Below are 19,831 nucleotides of genomic sequence, written 5' to 3' on the forward strand. Positions count from 1 at the left end.
TATATGAGATGGAAAGATATGCATCGGATCTGAGGAGGGACTGAGGCTCGGGGAAGTCAGTGGAATTGTCCAGGTTCACCCAGTCCATTGGAGGCAGAATCCAGGGCTAGAACCATTATCTTTGGAGAACCGGCCTACTGTTCTTATAGAAATACCTTGTTGCCTTTTAGTTATATGTGGAAAATGAAGCTTTTATACCTGGCACAATCAGAAAATAAGGTCTCACCAGTGACTGGGTTTTCACATGCTCTCTGAGCATTTTCAGAGAGTTTCAGACTTTGCTATGAGGGCCAGTAATGTGTTTGCAATGAGACCAGTTCAAGTGAATGATCTGTGGCTTACTTTCATTTTGCCTCCACATGTGTTGGGTCTGATTATTGCCAGGAAAGTCAGCAGGAAGGGCACTGAAATATTAGCAGCTAATATTTATCTTACACTTTCTTTGTGCCAGGCAACTATGCCAGGTGTTTACTCCCATTAGCTCATTTTTTTTTTCCACAGCAATCTTTGAAGCAGGAACTATCATCAGCCCATTTTACGGATGAAGGCACTGAGGTTCTGAGTTAGTGAAGTCAGGATTTGAGCCCAGTGAGATAGACTTGAAAGCCCATACTCTTTTAAAAAAAATCCTGAGGTAGAATTTGACATACAGTGTATAAGTTTAAGGGATACAGCATATTGATTTGATGCATTTACAGGGCAATACAGTTGCCACTGTGGAGTCAGCTAACACCTCTGTCACATCACAGGATTACTGTTTTTTCTAGTGGGGAGGACAATTAAGATCTACTTTCTTAATGTTTAAAGTTTAATGCTTAAAATATATTTTTTTGTTGTCTGTAATCGCTGGACTGTGTATAGATCTCCATATCTTATTTATCTGCTAGTTCCAAGTATGTACCTTAAGCATCTCCCCTAGTTTTCCAACTCACAGCTCCTGGTAACCATCCTTCTACTCTCTGTGGGGGAGTTCAGTTCTTTTTAGAGTCCAGATAAAAGGGCTATCTTTTAGGATTTGTTTTTATCTGTCTGATTTATCTCACTTAGTATAATATCCTCGAGGTCCATCCATGTTGTCACAAATGGCAAGATTTCCTCTTTTTCATGGCTGAATAGTATTCCATTGTGTACCACATTTTTCCATCCATGGTCACTGACGTTGTTTTCATAGCTTGGCTCTTGTGAATAATGCTGCAATAAACATAGGAGTGCAGATATCGCTTTGATAATCTGTTTTCATTCCCTTTGGCTATGTACCCAGAAGTAGAATTGATGGATTGTACTTAGTTGTAGTTTTCATTTTTTTGAGGAACCTTCCTACTGTTTTCCATAATGGGTGAACCACATTGCAATCTCACCAATAGTGAGTGGACAATGGTTCCTCTTTAGGGAGCCTGTGCTTTTAAGTGGATAATAACTGCAGGCACTTTTCTTCATGTTTTCAATCACACTGCTTCTTTTGATACTGTTGAGCTCTCATTTCTTTGTGAAGCTGTTGATTTTCTTGGCCTCAACTCTGACCAGTTCTTCTTGGTCTCTTCCCCTGACCCTTTTCTCAGCTGCCAGGCCCCTGTGGTTTTCCGGTTTCTCTCATGGGCCAGGGGTTCCTCCTACTAGATGTGTTCTCCTTGGGTAATCTCAGCTAAGTGCATGGATTTTGCATGCACTGCTATTTGCTATGATGCTCTTGACCCCCAGTTCTGCACTGCCAGTTCTGAACCCTTCTCCTTGATATCAGAGTAACATCAGTCTCATGCAATGTTTGGGGAGGAGTTCCTGTTGTGACTCCCAGGGGTAAGGAACCCGCTAGTGCCCATGAGGACATGGGTTCGATCCCTGTCCTCGCTCAGTGGGTTAAGGATTTGGCGTTGCCATGAGCTGTGGTGGAGGTGGCAGATGTGGCTTGGTTCACGAGTTGCTGTGGCTGTGGTGGAGGTGGGCAGCTACAGCTCTGATCTAACCCCTGGCCTGGTAACTTCTGTGGTTGGCGTGGTCCTAAAAGACAAATATCTATCTGTCTATGCAGAGGAAATGTTTCCCCAAAGTTTTTTTTTCTTCTTCTTCTTCTTTTTAGGGCCACACCCACAGCATATGGAAGTTCTCAGGCTAGGGGTCAAATCCAAGCTACAGCTCCTGGCCTATGCTTCAGCCATAACCATGTGGTATCTGAACTGCATCTGTGACCTACACCATAGCTCACGGCAATGCCGGATCTTGAACCCACTGAATGAGGCCAGGGATTGAACCCGCATCCTTATGGATACTAGTTGGGTTCCTTACTGCAAGAGCCAGGACAGGAACTCCGTATTTTTTAAGAGATTGTGTAGAATTGATGGTATTTATTTCTGAAATATTTGGGAGAACTTGCAGTGATACTGTTAGTGTGTGGAGATTTCTTTTTAGGAAGGTTTTAAAACTCTGAATTCAATTTATTTAATACTGATAAGTCTTCAGATTATTTCACTTTGGATGAAGTTGAGAAGTTTGTGACTTTTTAAGGATTTGGTCTGTTTCTTCCAGTTGGTAAAGTTTATGTTGTCAAGTTGTTCATAATATTCTTTTTAGTCCTTTTAATGTCTCTAGGGTCTGCAGCGATATCCCCTCTTTTGTTTCTGATATCAGTAATTGGTGTCTCTTATGGCCAGTCTCACTAGAGGTTTATCTTTTCTTTAAATATTTTCCAAAATCAGTTTTTTGTTTCATTGATTTTTTTCCCTTCATTTTTACTGATTTCTGCTCTTGTCTTTATTATTTTCTTCCTTCTGTTTAATTTGGGTTCTTTTTCTTCCTTTTTTCCCCTAGTTTCTTTTTTTTTTTTTCTTCGTTTTTTTTTTTTTTTTTTTTTTTTTTTTGCTATTTCTTAGGCCGCTCCCGCGGCATAGGGAGATTCCCAGGCTAGGGGTCTAATCGGAGCTGTAGCCACTGGCCTACGCCAGAGCCACAGCAACGCGGGATCCGAGCCGCGTCTGCAACCTACACCACAGCTCACGGCAACACCGGATCGTTAACCCACTGAGCAAGGGCAGGGACCGAACCCGCAACCTCATGGTTCCTAGTCGGATTCGTTAACCACTGCGCCACGACGGGAACTCCATTTTTTCTCCTAGTTTCTTAAGGTGAAAACTCTGATTATTAAGATCTTTCTTCTTTTCTAGCACGAGCATTTTAAATTTATTTTTTGAAGTTTCGTTGAAGTAGAGTTGATTTACAGTGTTGTGATCATTTTTGCTGTACAATCATAAACGTTATGTTTTTCTTTTTTGTCTTTTAGGGCCACACCTGTGGCATATGGAGATTCCCAGGCTAGGGGTTGAACTGGAGCTGTAGCTACCAGCCTACACCACAGCCACAGCAACATCAGGTCTGAGCTGCATCTGTGAACTACACCACAGCTCACAGCAATGCCAGATCCTTAACCCACTGAGTGAGGCCAGGGATCGAACCCGTGTCCTCATGGATACTAGTGACATTTGTTTCTGCTGAGCCATGATGGGAACTCCCGACCATAAACATTGTAATACTATAAATTTTCCTCTGTGCACTGCTTTAGCTGAAGCTGATGAATTTGGTATATTTTTATTCAGTTCAATATATGTTTCCCTTGAGACTTCCTCTTTGGCCCTTTGATTAATTAGAAGTATGTTGTTAGTAAACACCTGTATTGGGATTTTTCCAGACTTTCTCTTTATATAATTCATAATAATATGTGAATAATAATTATATATGAGTTATATAGATATAACATATATATTTGTTAAATAACATATTCTATATGTTTTCAGTTCTTTTAAACTTCGATAGCTTTGTCTTATGGCTTAGAATATTGCCTATCTTGATAAATATTTTATATGCACATAAAGAAAATGTGTGTTCTGATGTTGGATGGAATGTTTTATAAAATCAGTGAGGTTCTTTTAGTTGATGTTTTTGTTCAGCTCTTTCATATCCTTACTAGTTTCTTTTGTATTAGTTCTCTTTATTACTAAAAGAGAAGGGTTAAAAAAAACCTCTCAAACTGTGGTTGTATGTAGATTTATCTATTTCAGCTCTGCCATTGAAACTTGTTAAGATGCATATATGTTTTGGATTTGGTATTGGATTGACTCTTTTACCTAATGTATTGTCCATCTTTACTCCTGCTAATTTTCTTTGCTCCGAAGTCTATTTAGTATGGCCATTCCAGTTTTCTTTTTCTATTAGTGTTGGCATGATATATCATTTTTCATAATTAAAAATTCTAATTTATCTGTCATCATGCTCTGAGTTCTTTATACATGCATGTGTTTTATCAATTTTAGGAAATCTCTGTTTTTTATTTAGTGTGTTCAGACTTTTTACATTAACTGTGATTATTATGTTGTAATTTAGATTTCTTATTTTGTTTTTTAATTTCTGCTCCTTTTGGTTTTGTTTCCTATTTCCTCTGCCCTGCTCTCTAATGGATTATTTTAATGTAGTTAGCATTTTATTTTAATGTTGCTACTTAGATTTCGACTATTCCCCTTTTAATATTTTATTGTTCAACACAGGAATTATAATACATATATTTAATTTCTAGTGGTCTACATATAGTCAAAATTTCATCACTTGAAGTGGAACCCAGAAAACTTACTATTATATAGGTAACTTTATTTCTCACCTTTATATTTGTCTTATACATAACATCTAAAGTCATTAAAAACCCTACCAGAAAATGTTATATTTACTTTAAACTGTGGCATGCATTTTTAAAAACTCAAGAGGAAAGAATTGTCTATGATATCATCCTGATATTTTCTATATCTTTTTTTATTCATTCCTAACGTTCCAAGTTTTCTTCTGGTTTCATGTATCTTCTGCCTGAAGAAATTGCTTTAGAAATTCCTTTAAAGAGCGTATGCTTTAAAGCTGTACTGTCTTTGCTTATCTTCATCTGAGAATGCCTTTATTTTAACCTATTACTGATGTAGATCACTAAATACAGAATTCTAGATTGGCAATTTTTCTCTTTCAGCACTTGAAAAATACTATAGTATTTTTTTCTGGCTTCCATGATTTTTGATGGGAAATTCATGGTTATTTGAAAAATTGTTCCCCTTTAGTTACTGCATGGATTTTTTCTGGCTGCTTTCAGGATTTTTTCCTTTGTCCTCAGTTTCAACAGTCTGAGCATGATGATTCTTTGTATGTGCATTTCTTTGGATGTGTCCTGTTTGGGATTCATTGAGCATCTTCAGTCTGTAGCTTTATGTCTTTTGCCAGACTTGGGAACTTTTCAGCCTTTACTTCCTCAAATATTTTTTCACCATCACACTCTTTATCTTCCCCCTTTGGACTCAGATGACATAAATATTAGAACTTTTGTTATAGTGCCACAGGTCTGTGAGGGTCTGCTTATTTTTTTCAATTTTGTTCTCTCTTGTCTTCAAGTTCACTAAATATCTCTTCCAATCTGCAGCTGAGTTCATCCAGTGAATTTTTAAAACTCCAGTTTACTGTTTTTCAATTTTTATTGGATTCTTTGGTATATATTTTATTTCTTTAATAAGACTTTATATTTTTTCATTTGTTTCAAGATCATTGATGATTGCTTATTGGAGCGTTTGTATAATGACTGAAGTCTTTGTCAGATAATACCAACATCTGTGTCATCTTTTTTTTTTTTTTTAAATAGCCATCTCCATGGCATATGGAAGTTCCTGGTCAGGGATCGAATCCCAGCTGTGTAGCCTTGACCTACACTGCATCTGTGGCAATGCTGGATCCTTTAACCCATTGTGCCAGACCAGGGATCAAACTTGCATCTCTGCAGTGACCTGAGCTGCTGCCGTTGGATTCTTAACCTACTGGCACCACAACAGGAACTTTCACCTGTGTCATCTTTTAACTGTTTTTCCCCAATGGACTTAAAAGCTTTCTGGTTATTGGTATGCTGAGTAGTTTTGAATTAGATTCTGAACATTTGGACTAGCATGTTATGCGGCACTGGGCCCTGTTTAACTCCTGTGGAATGGTTTGGTTCTAGTAGGAAATCAATCTGCTTAGATTTAGGTGGAAAGTCCCAATTGCCCTTCTGTGAACTCTGACCAGTTGTTTCCAACCCTCTATAGTGTTATTAGGTCTGCCCATGTCTGTGGTGGTCATTCTAAGTAGGTGAGTAGTGGGGTGTCTGTTGGTCCAGTTCTCAATGCTAGATATGCTGGTTAGGATCAAACCCATGCAGGCACAGCTTGGGGGTGAGCACGGGAATTCATCAGCCACTTTATACAGTCCTTTTCCTGGGCTCCTCTTTCTCCCTTATGTCTCTGGCACTTTGCATTTGCTTGGGACCCTCCTTTCTCTCCTTTGGGTAGAAAGATGGGGCTTTAAGTAACTTGTTGCACCATCCACTTACCTCTGCATATCCAGGGTCAAGCTGCGGGAAGTCAGAGAAAGAGAGAGTAACGGGAGAGGCTAACAATAGGAGAAACAATAGTGTGCGGTCACTGGGAATTCTCTCTGCTTCCTTTATAGCTTTTATGTAAATCTGAAACTATTCTAAAATTAAAACAGGTATTTTAAAACGCCAGTCAATGTTTGCCCCACCTTCTTGGGATCACAGCTGTGTAGATCAGAGAGCCAGATCTGTCTCCCACAGGGGCCTCTGCCACTGGTGTCACAGGACTGCTTGGGGTCTGGCTAAGAGAGAACAGAGAGAAGGAAAAAATGAGTGTTTCCATACTCCTGAGTGCTAGCAGCTTTCTTTCCAAAGCCTGGAGCCACAGCTAGAAGCTTCTTCTGGAGGAAGCTATGTTCACGCTGAGGCTCACTTCCTGGCTTCAGGCTGCCTTGCAGGGAGGCTAGGGAATAATGGAAGAAAAACTATGGTAAACTCACCTCCCATTTGGTGGTTCACTTTCTCATCTTCCCCACTCTGCGTCAAACTATTTACTTTTCAGAGTCCTTAAAAAGCTGCTCCATGTACTCTGCACCCAGTGAGAGAGAGAAGGTGGAGTCAATTTCTCCATTTTTAAAATTACCTCTTTTTAAGCCTTTTTATTATGAGATATAATATCCATAAGAAAATAGCAATATTTATATATAATATATGCATATATTTATATATAATATATGCATATATACCATATACATATCAATAGATATGTATATGTATATATACATAATATATATTATATTTAATGTATATGTTTATGTATGTGTTTAAATGCATATAAATTGACACCTATGAAATAACCACCCAGGTTAATAAATAAGACATTATTGATATCCCGAAAACATCAGCGACAACTCACTCCTTTACCTGCCAGAAGTAACCACTGACTCCTGACTTGGTCGTAGACGTCTCCATACTTGTTTTTATTTAACGTCTATACCACAGTATGGTTTCGCTACCCTTTTTTTCAAACTTTCTGTACATCGAACGGATTCTTTTATGTCTGGCTTCTTTTGTTTGATAGTGTTTATGAGACTCATCCAGTTTGTTGGGCATGGCTGTCACGAATTAATTTTCATTTTTGTGTGCCATTGTGGAAACATCCAGCAGTGTGTTATCCATGCGAATGCTGATGAGCATTTGGGTTGTTTCTGGCTTGGGTGCTGCAAGGAGCAATGAATGCTCCGTAACATTTTTGTACACTTGGAGCCCACGTTACAAAACTTCTCTAAGATACAGACACGCGAGGGGAATGGCTGTGTCATCAGGTCTATCTTCAGCTGTAATGATAATGGCAAACTGTTTTCTCGAATGTTGTTCCAATTTACACTCTCACCAGCCGTCGATGAGGATCCTTGGGGGTCCACGGGGGCCGTTCTTCATCCTGTTTGTTCCTATCGGGCATGGCACAGATGATGTTCCACATACATTTGTTAAGCCATTGAACTGACAGCTGGCTATGACTGTGTTTTGTGTGACTGAGATGAAATCCTTTTGTTCACATTTTGAAAAGCCTTGGGTTACGCTCTGCATTCATTAGAAAGGAGTTGAGGACATGTCACAACAATTATCTCCAGTGGAAAAATGTGCTAAAGAAGGCTAATGATGATTTGTGAAGGGGACCGGAGACACTTAGTCCTTTGAAGACAAAAGTGGCAGCTCAAAGGCCACCGTCTCCTAATTTGAGAGGGTTAGGGTTGGTGGGAAGCTGTGGGCTGGGGGATGGAAGACATAGAAAAGAGAGATTGTTTCAAGAATCACAGGACCGGAAAGAAAAGAATAACTGAGAAAATTCCACGGGTGAGGAAGAGTGTGTGTGTTGTTGGGGTGTCAAGCAGCACAAGTCACTCCATCAAACTGATGGTGCTCAGACTAACTGGGAAGAAAGCAAACCAGGCAGCATGAAACACGACTGCACCCCATGTCTGGACTCCAATTTCCCATCCTGACTTCCTCCCCCCAACTGCTTTAAACTGGCACACTCGAAAAGCCTTTGAAAGCCGGGAGACAGACAGAGAGCTTAATACGTAGGGATGATCTCATGACTTAGAAGGATGAATTACAGAATTCGTAAAATCCTTCGGAGTCTGGCACAGATGAAAAACTTGCTATGAGAAATAAGGACAGTCTGAATCAAGTGAGAATTACTCTACAACCCCCCTGACGGGATCAGTTTTTGAATAACAAAGTAAGATCAATTCAATGTAACACCTGGACTAAACTGAATAATAAGTGTAAACATGTTTTTATGATTAAGTTTATTTTCTATGTCTCACCCTGGGCGCACAAAACTTTATGAGGGAGAAAATATTATCTTCATTTTACCAATTGAGAAACTGAGGCTCAGAGAGGTTAAGTGACTCACAGAAGGTCACACAGCCAGTCAGAGATACAGATGGGAGCCAAATAGATAAAGTGACCCCGGAGCCTACCTTGTGGTGGTTTTTTGTTTTGTTTTGGGGTGTTTTTTTTTTTTTTCTTTTTCTTTTTTTGGTTGTGTGCTTTTAATTTATATACAGTAGACCTCATTTTATTTTGATGTATATTTCTATGAATTTTATTACATGCATAGATTTGTGTAACCACCTTCACCATCATGACAAAGAACAAGCTCACCCTTTCGAAAATCTACCTCCTGCAGTTCCTTTATAATCTCCTCTCCCCCGTTTCCCGTCCCCCAGGCCTTTGGCAATGACGTCTTTTCTAAAATGTCGTGCAGGGAGTTCCTGTCGTGGCTTAGTGGTTAACGAATCCGACTGGGAACCATGAGGTTGCGGGTTCGGTCCCTGGCTTTGCTCAGTGGGTTAAGGATCCTGCATTGCCCTGAGCTGTGCTGTAGGTTGCAGATGTGGCTCGGATCCCGCGCTGCTGTGGCTGTGGTGTAGGCCAGAGGCTAGAGCTCTGATTCAACCCCCAGCCTGGGAACCTCCATATGCCGCGGGAGCAGCCCAGGAAATGGCAAAAAAAAAAAAAAAAAAAAGACAAAATAAATAAAAATAAAATAAAATGTCATGCAGTATACTGTGTATAATCTTTTTATTTTGTTTTATTTTATTTATTTCATTATAGCTGGTTTACAATGTTCTGTCAATTTCTGCTGTACAGCAAAGGGACTCAGTCCCTGTGTATAATCTTTTTTTTTTTTTTTTTTTTTTTTTTTGGTCTTTTTGCTATTTCTTGGGCCGCTCCCGGGCATATGGAGGTTCCCAGGCTAGGGGTCGAATCGGAGCTGCAGCTGCCGGCCTAGGCCAGAGCCACAGCAACGCGGGATCCGAGCCGCGTCTGCGACCTACACCACAGCTCAGGGCAACGCCGGATCGTTAACCCACTGAGCAAGGGCAGGGACCGAACCCACAACCTCATGGTTCCTAGTCGGATTCGTTAACCACTGCGCCACGAACGGGAACTCCCCTGTGTATAATCTTTTAAGCTTGGCTTCCTTTCAGCATGATGCCCTTGAGATCGATCCAAGTTGCTGTAACCATCACTACTTTGTTTTTTGTATTGATGAGTAGTGTTCTGCTGTATGGATATACCAGAGTTTACTCACTTCCTGAAGGATATATTTGTCGCTTACAGTTTTTTGGAGTAATTTTGAATAGAGATGGTCTTTCTAAACATTTACATAACAAATTTTGGAGTGAACCAGTTATCATTTCTTCAGGGTAAACATAAAGAGTGTGATTTCTTGGCCATGCAGTAAGTGTATTTTATAAGAAATTGCTGAAATATTTTCCTGGGTCATTTTCCATTCCCAACAGCCAAGCATGAAAGATCCAGTGCTCTCTGTCTTGATCAGCACTTGGTAGTGTCAGATTTTTTAAAAAAAATTTAAATTTGTTTTAGCCTTTCTAATAGGCATGTAAGGATATCTTGTGATTTTAATTTGCATTTTCCTAATGACTTTCGATGTGGAATGTCTTTTCATTTTCATTTTTGCCATCCAAATACCTTCTTGGGTAAACTCTCTGTTCAAATCTTTTGCACATTTAAAAATTGGGTTGTTGGAGTTCCCTTTGTGGTGCAACAGAAATGAATCCAACTAGGAAACATGAGGTTGCAGGTTCGATCCCTGGCCTCGCTCAGTGGGTTAAGGATCAAGGATCTGGCATTGCCATGAGCTGTGGTGTAGGTGCAGACGTGGCTCAGATTCTGTGTTGCTGTGGTGGTGGTGTATACTGGCAGCTGTAGCTCCCATTGAACCCTAGCCTGGGAACCTCCATATGCTGCAGGTGCAGCCCTAAAAAGACAAAAAAAAAAAAATTGGGTTGTTTATTTTCTTATTGCTAAGTTTTAAAATTTTCTTTACAGAAAGCCCATGGGCGTTCTCCATGGGGAGGTGATGGATTGTGTTTCCCCACGGAAGCTCCTGAGCCTAGTGGGGTACCCAGCACACAGTAGGTGCTCAAGAGTTGTGGTCCTTGTGGTTCCCACGGTGGCTCAGTGGCTTAAGGACCTGATGTCTCTGTGGGGATGTGGGTTCTGTCCCTGGCCTTGCTCAATGGGTTAAGGATGCGGCATTGCCAAAAGCTGTGGCATAGGTCGCAGATCGGCTCGGATCTGGTGTTGCTGTGGCTGTGGCTGTGGTGTAGACCTCAGCTGCAGTTCTGATTCGACCCCTAGCCTGAGAATTTCCATATGCTGCAGGTGTGGCTGTAAAACGGAAAAAAAAAAAAAAAGAAGAGAATCATTTGGAGGCCTTGGGCTTGGTGAAACACAGCATGCTAAGACCCCTCCCAGAGTAGCTGGCTGGGAGCCCTGGGGTGAGGCATGAGAATTTGTTGTTGTAACTTCTTAGTTGATGCTGATCTTGCTGGTCCTCCGCCCTGCCTCCCACTCCAGCTGTTACTGAAGCAACCTCCCCTGCCATACATTGGGCCCTGGGGGTTTTCAGCAGAGGATGCTTTGGGGGAGCCTGCCTGCCCTCAAGCATGTGCTCTCTGGAAGCACAGGACAGTTAAAATCTGGAGGTGAACCCCTGAGCCATAGAGGATAAGAGCTGGTAGATAAATGTTGGTAGACAGTTCTGAGATGCATTCTAGAAGGTTCCTTTGAAGGTCCCCGGGGAATTGTGTCCCAGTCGTCCACTGTGTTGGCTAACTATGCATCACACCCTTAGATAGGTTTCCTCTCTTTCCACGATTCACTATCCAGTCTCCCACGCCTGGTCCCAGGCTCTCTTTCTCAAACAAAGTACCTGCATGTAAGCCCTTGATGCTTGTTCTGCTTTCCAGGGGGAACCTCGGCATAAGACATTTACTGGGGTGGTGCATCTCATTCTTCATCTCCATCATGAAAATGGCCCAACAGATAGCAACCTGGCATGAGACATGCAGCGTTCTCTGGATTCTGCGGTCAGGGACTGTGAATTACTCACTTTTGTATCCCCAGGACACAGGCTAGTGACAGGCACATGTGGGTGTTGAGAAAATGATGGATAACTAAATCACGAAAAGTGTTTTTACACTTATTAAACCAAACTGGGTAGAAGAGCTGGAGCAGGCAAACTAGCAGGTGGGGCAAAGGAGGCTGGCTCACTCAGAGTGATTGGAGCACAGAATGAGACTCCAGGTAATGAAGTGCTGATTAAGGGTTTAGGGTAATTGAGATCTGTGTTGGGATCCAAACCCCACCGTCTCCTGGCTGTGTGACCAGAGGCAGCTTTCCCTTTGAACTTCAATTCCTCCATCTATACGATGGAGGAATAATGAGATCGACCTTGCTGAGTTTTTGTGGAGATGAAAGTGTGACAGTGTGTGCCTGAAACACCCAGCACTCGTGCTGGCACATAGCAGAGGTTTGAAAAATGTTCATGCCCTCTGTTGTTGGCCACCTGCCCGTTAGAGGTGCAGTGACAGTAGGACCTTAAAGGTTCACTCCATTTCTAAGATTTCTGGAGACTGCGGCAGTAGCCAGACACAAGTTATTAACCTTGATAATGAAAATAAAGATGTTTATTAATAGTAGTTAGTGATAATACTGTGCTTACTCTATGCCAGGTACTGTTCCAAATGTTTTTTACATATGGGCTCATTTGATTCTCCAGCCACTCTATGAGGTAGATTCCATTATATCCCCCATTTTACAAATGATGAGCCCAAGGCACAGAGAGGGTAAGTGAATTGATCAAAATCACACAGCTTGTCATAAGCTGAACTGGGTTTTGAACCTAGGCTGTCTCGCTCCTAACAACTGTAGCATATTTCTGGGATTTGAAATAGTCTGCCCTTCTCTGGCTATGGAGCCCCTGGTTCTGATGCCTTGCCTCTCAGCACTTAGGTGTTACAGCTTGAATAGCACTTTCCCATGTATCGTTTCTTGAGCCTTCCAAGTGGAGAAGAGGAAGAATGTTCCGATTATGTCCATAGCTGATGGGTTCACTCCAAGCCACCCTATTTCATGCTATTCAACACTCATATGTAATGAGCCAGGTACTGAGCCATGTAAGCTGAGAAAATATAGCCTCTCCCTGCAAGAAGCTGCCTCTACCCTTAAGCAGGATGGAAACATGAATAGAGAGATGCCATCTGTGATGCCTGGTGAGGGGGGAGTGAACAGGGAGGTGGTCAGCCATGCCTGGGAGGTCTCGGGGGGGGTGGTTCCTAGAGGAGGCCACCACCAGGCTGCCGTCTCCCACATCTCGTTTTTCCACTTCTATCCTCTCCATCATCAGAATTGCCTCCTGAGCTCTTCACCTCCTCCCAAAGAACAACTTAAACAAACAAAAAAAAAGATTACAGCTAGGACATATCAACATGTAAGGGATAGAATGAGAATTATTGGTGTTTGCACAAAGCATTTGCTTCCTGTCCATGCCTGGCTGTTTATTTGAAAAGTTGCCCCGAAGAATGTCAGGTTCTGTTAGACTCTGGAAGGAGTAAGACGGAGACGTTCAGGCAGCGCTTGTGTCCTCTCATGTTATTTGTGTACACGGGAAATGCAGAAACCCAACGAAAAGGCTTTTGTTTTCAGTGGGTCTGCTTGATGCGCCTCCGGTGGGTGGATGGTGGTGATGGCTTCATACAGACAAAACCCTCTGTCACTACCCTACACGCACAACGCCCCGTGTCCCCGTTTCCTTTTCAGGGGGTAGAAGGGGCAGGGAGACGAGAGGGAGAGGATGCTTGAACCGTGTTGAGGGGGAGTCTCCCTCCCAGTCTCTTGATGGGGACGTTCCCCACCCCACCTTCTTGATACTTCCCATTTCCAGCGTGGGGGTGAATTGTCCAGTCACTGACCCACCCCCATTTCTGTTCAGACGGACGTAGCCAAGGGGACTGATATGCTTCCTCTTTTCTTCCTCCTCCACCACCCACAGGGGGCAAAGGCCAGGTAAATGGATCTGCTCTGCAAACTTCCTGCAGGTGGGCTGGTCCTTGCTCACGATTGAGAGGCTGGAAGATAATGGACCCATTTATTAATCCCACCTAATCCTGATACTCCAACATGGATTTTGTGCCATGTGACTTTTGTTCGCCCCTCTAGATCCATATTCTCCTTCTCTGTTCCCGCCAGTGCCTCCTATATCGGTAGGCTCCCTTGCCCTCTGGTTTCAGTCTGGGGGGGGGGTGGTGTCTGGAAGATCAGGAGAGAGGAGGAGAGCGAGAGGGGGGTCTCTATTCCCCTTCGCTCCCTGTACTGATTGCCTTTGGTTGGCTGCCTTCCTAACCGTGTGACAGAGTCTATGGCTCTGCTGGGCAACCCCTCTTCCATTTTATCCCTTCTGGTTGAGCTGTAGTAACAGCATCCACGGTAAGGAGGTCCTTTGCTAAGGACCTTCCCCTGCCCTTGTAAATAGTCACTTTACTAAACTCTCCTCCATGGCGTAGCCTTACTGCTCGGCATCTCTTGCTGGGACAGATTGTATTTTCCAAAGATGCCTGCACCACTATGCATCCCATCTCACATGTGTTCTTAAAATGTGATATTGAGACTACTCTGCCCAGAAGTGGGAATCTAAGTCCCCATCCTTGCATCTGGGCAGCACCAGGAAAGCGGCAGAAGTGATGCTGCATGAATGCTGAGGCTAAGTCCTAAAAGGCCATAGGGCTTCCACCTGTTCCTCTGGGGAGGCTCACTCATGGAACCCAGCTTGTGTATGGAGAGGACACCCCTGTCAGTGTCCCAGCGGACAGCAGCATCCCCTCCCAGTCGTGTGAATGGGTCTTCACATGAATCCAGCCCTCCACCTTGGAGCTGCCCCAACTGGTATCGAATAGAGCAGAGACAAGCTGGCCCCACTCAGCCATGTCCAAGTGGCAGCTTAAGAGCGAAATACACATGGTGTTTCAGCTACTCCATTTTAAGGTGGTTTATTATGCAGATAATCACTCACAAAGTTAACCATTGACCGCCATCGTTACTCTCGTGTTTTATTTCTCCTCTTGTTTAGAAATTGGGGCAGGGAGGAGAGAGAAATATAGTAGGGATGCTCCAGAGATGCCGACACTCACCTGCTGCGTTGCTGTCCCTTCAGGTAGCATTTTGTAATGTCCCCTCATGTATGCCTCAACCCAGACCAAGGTAGAAGCAATTATTGTCCACACTCTTGCAGATGAAGAGGCTGCAGAAGATGAAGTACCCAGGCGAGATCACTCAGGGACTCAACGGGAGAGAGAACCTAGGTTGGCAAATCTCCAAATCCTACGTTCCTAAAATGGCACGGGGCTGTTCAATCTTGTTCAAACTTTGAGTCAGAAAGCTACTCTCTATTGTCACTCAGGTCACCAGCATTGGGTCTGTGGAATCCACACCCTCTTTATTTTGAAGGGAAAAAGAACACCTTCCTATGTCTAGCTCATCTGCTATCCAATCCTATTTCACCCTGTCTCTGTGATGCTCTGGGAGCTCACTGCCTCTCCAGGCAAGGACCCCTAGGTCAATTTCTCCATCATTCACGCTTGTCATGCCGGAAGGTGGAGAGATACCTGGGCGTGTTTTCCAAGATCTTTTCCATGTAACTCTTGGGACCCTCTTGTGCCCTTTGTTCTTTGTAAGTATTGACTGCGTGCTCCTTGAGGTCAAGAACTAGGGTGTTGTCATTCTTCTTCTGTCCCTTGTGTGTACATCTTAATAAGTGCTTAACAAGAATCTATTGATTATCTGGGAGTTCCCATCGTGGTGCAGCGGAAACGAATCCGACCAGGAACCATGAGGTTGCGGGTTCAATCCCTGGCCTCACTCAGTGGGTTAAGGATCTGGTGTTGCTGTGAGCTGTGGTGTAGGTCACAGACGCACCTCGGATCCTGTGTGGCTGTGGCTGCGGTGTAGGCTGGCAGTTGTAGCTCCGATTGGACCTCTAGCTTGGGAATCTCCATATGCCGCGGGTGTAGCCCTAAAAAGCAAAAATTAAAAGAATTTAAAAAAAAAAAGAGTCTATTGAACATCTGAATGAATGCTTATCTTCCTCAAGCAAAAGTTTTATCTGGGCACATCCCCCCTCCTTCATTTCTCATTTTAAAGCCTCCTCATCACTGTGTCTTACCTTTAAGTAGATGCTAGTCCCCAGCCTTTTTTTTTTTTTTTTTTGTCTTTTTGCCATTTCTTGGGCCACTCCCATGGCATATGGAGGTTCCCAGACTAGGGGTCAGATTGGAGCTGTAGCCACCGGCCTACGCCAGAGCCACAGCAACACGGGATCTGAGCCGCGTCTGCGACCCACACCACAGCTCACGGCAACACCAGATCCTTAACCCACTGAGCAAGGCCACGGATTGAACCCACACCTCATGGTTCCCAGTCAGATTCGTTAACCACTGCGCCACAACAGAAACTCCTATTGCCCATCTTTGGAACATGCATTTCACTCTTGGATCAGAGAACTCCTCCTCCCTGGTTTGTATATTACAGTTTGCTGATGCTGTGGTTCTGATTTGGTCTGCCACTCTCCAGGTCTTTATCTAATTCTCCATCTCTTTCACCTTTTCAAGTTCTGCCTCTGCTACCCAAACTGCTGCTAGAGGATTTTTTCTTAAAACAAATGATTTGATGCGTTTATTATTCTGCTTCATTGCCATTACCCAGTGGTTTTCTATTGGACAAATGTATATACAAACTGGCTCCAGTGAACCTCTCCATGCCCGTGCTCACTGCCCTCCCAGCCTGCGCTCCATCCGCTAAAGGAACCCTGGACTTTGCATCTGCCTTTTCATGAACCTGCCCTTTCATGATTTTTTGATCCTGCCTCTCCTGTACCGCTTCCTTCTTCGGGCCTCCTCCCCCTTCCTGAGCCTGGCCAGCTCCTCAGCTTAAGTATTGCCTCCTTTGAGCTTCCGTTCTCATGCCACTGGGAGGATAAGCTCCTCTCTCCTTTGTATATTCAAAGCATTTCTCTGCGACTCTCTTCCAGCACTTAACACATTGTTTCGTCATTTCTGTGTTTACACATCTGACTCCTCCATCATCGGCAAGCTGTTTGGGGGCCAGGATGGTGGTTTACTTATTGATGAATCCAGATGTTCCTGCCTCTGCCACTGCCCACAATATTGTAGGAATTAAGACCTGAGATTTAAAATTGAATTATCTGAATTTAAAACCTGGTTCTAGCCTATACTTGTTGGCTTTGAGCTCAAGGAAAGTAAGTTAACTTCTTTAAGTCTAAATTTTCTGTGTTCTTTTCTTTTCTTTAAAGAATAGGAATACTGAGTTCCTTTTGTGGCTCAGTGGTTTACGGACCCAGTGTTGTCTCTGTGAGGATGCAGATTTGATTCCTGGCCTTGCTCGGTGGGCTAAGGGTCCAGCATTGCCACAAGCTGTGGCATAGTTTGCACATGGCAGCTCAGATCGGGTGTGGCTGGGCCTGTGGTGTAGGCCACAGCTGCAGCTCTAATTCGACCCCTAACCCAGGAAATTCCGTATGCCACATGTGCAGACATAAAAAGAAGAAAAAAATCCTATTTATAGGATCAGGTGTATTACATGCGTAACCCCTTAAAACATTTGTCACATAGTAGACACAATAAATATCACCCGCAATTATTATCATTTATACTGAACAGTTACCACGGACCAGACACAAGTTCATTAAATCTCACAGCAGTGCTACTGAGTAGACATTACTGTTCCCATTTTACAGGTAGGTAAGTAGGCTCTGGGAGAAGAAGGAGCTTTCCCAGTGTTGTGTGGTTGGTATGTAATAGACCATCTTGGCCAGGATGCTGACTCGGGGCTCAGAACAAGCTTGATGAATCTGTTGAGCATCCTTCTCACCTTTGTCTGTCTGGTGGTTGACCCAGATTTCAAATCCCTTTGCTCTGGAGCCAGAGTGCAGCCCAAGGAAGATCTGTCCAGTTTTCCTTCCCAACCACCTTCCAGGTGGAGTTTGGAGCCAGGCTGCTTGTGGGCTGGTTTGTTTGTTTTTGCCTCCACTGGAAAGATGTCTTCAGGCCCGGTCCCAGGTCAATACACAAACTCATTCCATCTGCCTTACAATTAAGATTCAAAAGCAGACGGCAAGAAAATGTCTCCCTCTGCACCGATTCCAATCAGCAATTAGGCTCTTAATGACCAGCTAATAAAGAATTCACAAAAGCAAACCACACCAGTAAGTATAGAATCGTATCAATGCCGACCTGTGGGGAGCAGTTTTCCATCCGTTTTCCAGAGCAACGTCTGAGAACAAGAATATAAGCCTCCTCCCTTGAACATGTTGGCCCTTTGAAGTAGAGACATCTCGAAGATAAAGATCTGGAAGGAGGTATCTGTTCTCTAGAAGCTTGGAAAAGGATGCTTTCAAAACACAATCCAAGACCACATCATGTTCCCTGCGAACTGGGAGAACATAAGGAGGCTCCGCGTTTGCCCGTCCACAGACCAGCCCGACTGGCGATTAAAATGGGCCTCTCGGATGAGTTCAGCTGGGCTCTGCGCAGACTGGTCATGACCCGGAAACGGAAGAAGAGACGCTTGAAAACCAAACCAAACCTTGGAACACCCCTGTTGCTGTAGAGAATGACAGGCCAGCCTCTCTGCTGGGAGCTCTATGTGTAAGATCTCCCTGGGACCCGAGAAGAGTCCTGGGAAGGAGTCCCTATTATGTGCCCATGTGACAGGTGGGCACAGGTGTATCTGGTTCCCAAGCCCTGCCTGTTGTCATGAGTCAGAGGACAAAAGTCCTGAGTGCCCCAGGCATGGTGATGAAGGCTGCTATTTCCACCTTTTGGCTGCATGCATACCAGGCCCTGGAGTTGGTGCTTTCACATGCATTCCACCCATGGACCCTGACTAGCCCACGGTTACACAAGTCTTGCCCATTTTCCTCATTTTACTGGGGGAACTGGGCATCTGAGAGATGACGTCACCCAAGGTGACCCAGCTGGTAAGAGAACAACCTCAGCTTCTCAAACTAGCTTCCCTTCTATCCTGATAAGGTGATGGGGGTCCATGGTGGGACAGGTGGGAGAAAGCACCTGCATTTTTATGGGGTTCAGTGAGCAATATCTTGCTTCACTGAGACTGGTGTCCCTGGAAAGGGCCAGTGGAGTATAGACAGACTCATCTTTCATTCCTTCCTGCCAGGCTCTGTGACCTGGGGAGTAGCATTCATCTGCCCAGGCTGCTATCACCAAGTGCCATGGATGAAGAAATCAGTTTTCTCCCAGTTCTGGAGGCTGGACATCCAAGATCAAGTGTGGGCAGGATTGCTTTCTCCCGCGACCTCTCCTTGGCTTGTAGGTGGCCACCTTCTCATGGTTTTTCCTCTTTGTGTGTGCATACCTGTGTCCAAAGTTCCCCTTCTTTAAATTTTTTTTATTAATGTGTAGTTAATTTACAAGGTTGTGCCAATTTCTGCTGGTCAGCAAAGTGACCCAGTCATCGTAAATATTTACATTCTTTTTCTCATATTATCTTCATCATGTTCTATCCCAAGAGATTAGATGTAATTCCCTGTGCTGTACAGCAGGACCGCATTGCTTATCCATGCGAAATGTGATAATTTGCACCCATTAACCCCAAACTTCCCATCCATCCCACTCCCCCCCCCCTGGCAACCACAAGTCTATCTCTTGTCTGTGTGTCTATTTCTGTTCTGTAGATAGGTTCATCTGTGCCATGTTTTAGATTCCGTGTGTAAGTGATATCATATGGTACTTGTCTTTCTCTTTCTGACCTACTTCACTTAGTGTGAGAATCTCTAGTTGTATCCGTGTTGCTGCAAATGGCATTATTTCATTCTTTTTTATGGCTGAGTAGTATTCCGTGGTGTATATGTACCACGTCATAATCCATTCGTCTGTTGATGGACATTTAGGTTTTTTCCATGTTAAATTTCCTTTTCTTACAAGGATACTCCTTGTATTGGATTAAGAACCACCCTAGGAGTTCCCGTAGTGGCTCAGCGGAAATGAATCTGACTAGTATTCATGAGAACACAGGTTCAATCCCTGGCCTCGCTCAGTAGGTTAAGGATCCAGTGTTGCC

The 19,831-nt window shown here is 43.6% G+C and overlaps 1 long non-coding RNA gene across 2 annotated transcripts in view; it reads left to right on the top strand.

The window, feature by feature from the left end:
* Positions 1-19,831, top strand: part of LOC106507469 — a 129,116-nt gene that overhangs the window by 19,890 nt on the left and 89,395 nt on the right. The gene's annotated exons all lie outside the window — the stretch shown is intronic.

This window comes from Sus scrofa, unplaced genomic scaffold, assembly GCF_000003025.6.
Source record: "Sus scrofa isolate TJ Tabasco breed Duroc unplaced genomic scaffold, Sscrofa11.1 Contig1878, whole genome shotgun sequence".
Taxonomy (NCBI): Eukaryota; Metazoa; Chordata; class Mammalia; order Artiodactyla; family Suidae; genus Sus; species Sus scrofa.